This window comes from Doryrhamphus excisus, unplaced genomic scaffold, assembly GCF_030265055.1.
Source record: "Doryrhamphus excisus isolate RoL2022-K1 unplaced genomic scaffold, RoL_Dexc_1.0 HiC_scaffold_25, whole genome shotgun sequence".
Lineage (NCBI taxonomy): Eukaryota > Metazoa > Chordata > Actinopteri > Syngnathiformes > Syngnathidae > Doryrhamphus > Doryrhamphus excisus.
The window spans coordinates 845001-847500 of NW_026652243.1; the positions used below are offsets into that span (position 1 = coordinate 845001).

Consider the following 2500-nt stretch of genomic DNA (forward strand, 5'->3'; position numbering starts at 1 on the left):
TCAGTTGACCTGGCAGCTTACGGCCATACTACCCTGAAAACGCCCGATCTCGGAAGCTAAGCAGGGGCGGGCCTGGTTAGTACTTGGATGGGAGACCGCCTGGGAATACCAGGTGCTGTAAGCTTTTTATGGTTTCTGCTCTTGCCTGACAGCAAAGGGCGCTGTTTGACACTTTTTGCCAGAGTCTAGTTTGGCCCGCGTCACCTTCAAATAGGATCTTTTCAGTTGATCTGGCAGCTTACGGCCATACTATCCTGAAAAAGCCCGATCTCGTCCGATCTCGGAAGCTAAGCAGGGGCGGGCCTGGTTAGTACTTGGATGGGAGACCGCCTGGGAATACCAGGTGCTGTAAGCTTTTTATGGTTTCTGCTCTTGCCTGAAAGCAGAGGGCGCTGTTTGACACTTTTTGCTGGAGTCTAGTTTGGCCTGCGTCGCCTTCAAATAGGATCTTTTCAGTTGCCCTGGCAGCTTACGGCCATACTACCCTGAAAACGCCCGATCTCGTCCGATCTCGGAAGCTAAGCAGGGGTGGGCCTGGTTAGTACTTGGATGGGAGACCGCCTGGGAATACCAGGTGCTGTAAGCTTTTTATGGTTTCTGCTCTTGCCTGACAGCAGAGGGCGCTGTTTGACACTTTTTGCTGGAGTCTAGTTTGGCCTGCGTCGCCTTCAAATAGGATCTTTTCAGTTGCCCTGGCAGCTTACGGCCATACTACCCTGAAAACGCCCGATCTCGTCCGATCTCGGAAGCTAAGCAGGGGTGGGCCTGGTTAGTACTTGGATGGGAGACCGCCTGGGAATACCAGGTGCTGTAAGCTTTTTATGGTTTCTGCTCTTGCCTGACAGCAGAGGGCGCTGTTTGACACTTTTTGCTGGAGTCTAGTTTGGCCTGCGTCGCCTTCAAATAGGATCTTTTCAGTTGATCTGGCAGCTTACGGCCATACTACCCTGAAAACGCCCGATCTCGGACGCTAAGCAGGGGCGGGCCTGGTTAGTACTTGGATGGGGGACCGCCTGGGAATACCAGGTGCTGTAAGCTTTTTATGGTTTCTGCTCTTGCCTGACAGCAAAGGGCGCTGTTTGACACTTTTTGCCAGAGTCTAGTTTGGCCTGCGTCGCCTTCAAATAGGATCTTTTCAGTTGACCTGGCAGCTTACGGCCATACTACCCTGAAAATGCCCGATCTCGTCCGATCTCGTAAGCTAAACAGGGGTGGGCCTGGTTAGTACTTGGATGGGAGACCGCCTGGGAATACCAGGTGCTGTAAGCTTTTTATGGTTTCTGCTCTTGCCTGACTGCAGAGGGCGCTGTTTGACACTTTTTGCTGGAGTCTAGTTTGGCCTGCGTCGCCTTCAAATAGGATCTTTTCAGTTGCCTTGGCAGCTTACAGCCATACTACCCTGAAAACGCCCGATCTCATCCGATCTCGGAAGCTAAGCAGGGGCGGGCCTGGTTAGTACTTGGGTGGGAGACCGCCTGGGAATACCAGGTGCTGTAAGCTTGTTATGGTTTCTGCTCTTGCCTGACAGCAGAGGGCGCTGTTTGACACTTTTTGCTGGAGTCTAGTTTGGCCTGCGTCGCCTTCAAATAGGATCTTTTCAGTTGATCTGGCAGCTTACGGCCATACTACCCTGAAAACGCCTGATCTCGTCCGATCTCGTAAGCTAAACAGGGGTGGGCCTGGTTAGTACTTGGATGCGAGACCGCCTGGGAATACCAGGTGCTGTAAGCTTTTTATGGTTTCTGCTCTTGCCTGACAGCAGAGGGCGCTGTTTGACACTTTTTGCTGGAGTCTAGTTTGGCCTGCGTCGCCTTCAAATAGGATCTTTTCAGTTGCCTTGGCAGCTTACAGCCATACTACCCTGAAAACGCCTGATCTCATCCGATCTCGGAAGCTAAGCTGGGGCGGGCCTGGTTAGTACTTGGATGGGAGACCGCCTGGGAATACCAGGTGCTGTAAGCTTTTTATGGTTTCTGCTCTTGCCTGACAGCAAAGGGCGCTGTTTGACACTTCTTGTCAGAGTCTAGTTTGGCCTGCGTCACCTTCAAATAGGATCTTTTCAGTTGACCTGGCAGGTTACAGCCATACTACCCTGAAACGCCCGATCTCGTCCGATCTCGGAAGCTAAGCAGGGGCGGGCCTGGTTAGTACTTGGATGGGAGACCGCCTGGGAATACCAGGTGCTGTAAGCTTTTTATGGTTTCTGCTCTTGCCTGACAGCAAAGGGCGCTGTTTGACACTTTTTGCCAGAGTCTAGTTTGGCCTGCGTCGCCTTCAAATAGGATCTCTTCAGTTGACCTGGCAGATTACGGCCATACTACCCTGAAAATGCCCGATCTCGGACGCTAAGCAGGGGCGGGCCTGGTTAGTACTTGGATGGGAGACCGCCTGGGAATACCAGGTGCTGTAAGCTTTTTATGGTTTCTGCTCTTGCCTGACAGCAAAGGGCGCTGTTTGACACTTTTTGCCAGAGTCTAGTTTGGCCTGCGTCGCCTTCAAA

At 52.4% G+C, this 2500-nt stretch overlaps 8 non-coding genes and 3 pseudogenes across 8 annotated transcripts; all 11 read left to right on the forward strand.

Annotated features, from left to right (window-relative positions):
- Window positions 1-15: 15 nt before the first annotated feature.
- Window positions 16-124, forward strand: LOC131111769 (5S ribosomal RNA; annotated as a pseudogene).
- A 112-nt stretch (window positions 125-236) lies between these two features.
- On the forward strand, window positions 237-355 carry LOC131117400 (5S ribosomal RNA). Its single transcript, XR_009124619.1, has one exon. It is a non-coding gene; the product is annotated as a 5S ribosomal RNA (ribosomal RNA).
- A 112-nt stretch (window positions 356-467) lies between these two features.
- Window positions 468-586, forward strand: LOC131115620 (5S ribosomal RNA). The gene has a single exon (XR_009122896.1). It is a non-coding gene; the product is annotated as a 5S ribosomal RNA (ribosomal RNA).
- A 112-nt stretch (window positions 587-698) lies between these two features.
- Window positions 699-817, forward strand: LOC131115631 (5S ribosomal RNA). The gene has a single exon (XR_009122907.1). It is a non-coding gene; the product is annotated as a 5S ribosomal RNA (ribosomal RNA).
- A 112-nt stretch (window positions 818-929) lies between these two features.
- Window positions 930-1038, forward strand: LOC131112652 (5S ribosomal RNA; annotated as a pseudogene).
- Window positions 1039-1150: 112 nt separating this feature from the next.
- On the forward strand, window positions 1151-1269 carry LOC131117640 (5S ribosomal RNA). Its single transcript, XR_009124851.1, has one exon. It is a non-coding gene; the product is annotated as a 5S ribosomal RNA (ribosomal RNA).
- Window positions 1270-1381: 112 nt separating this feature from the next.
- On the forward strand, window positions 1382-1500 carry LOC131118671 (5S ribosomal RNA). Its single transcript, XR_009125830.1, has one exon. It is a non-coding gene; the product is annotated as a 5S ribosomal RNA (ribosomal RNA).
- Window positions 1501-1612: 112 nt separating this feature from the next.
- On the forward strand, window positions 1613-1731 carry LOC131111517 (5S ribosomal RNA). Its single transcript, XR_009121228.1, has one exon. It is a non-coding gene; the product is annotated as a 5S ribosomal RNA (ribosomal RNA).
- A 112-nt stretch (window positions 1732-1843) lies between these two features.
- Window positions 1844-1962, forward strand: LOC131116509 (5S ribosomal RNA). The gene has a single exon (XR_009123755.1). It is a non-coding gene; the product is annotated as a 5S ribosomal RNA (ribosomal RNA).
- A 112-nt stretch (window positions 1963-2074) lies between these two features.
- On the forward strand, window positions 2075-2192 carry LOC131118401 (5S ribosomal RNA). The gene has a single exon (XR_009125567.1). It is a non-coding gene; the product is annotated as a 5S ribosomal RNA (ribosomal RNA).
- Window positions 2193-2304: 112 nt separating this feature from the next.
- Window positions 2305-2413, forward strand: LOC131113831 (5S ribosomal RNA; annotated as a pseudogene).
- The last annotated feature ends 87 nt before the right edge of the window (window positions 2414-2500 follow it).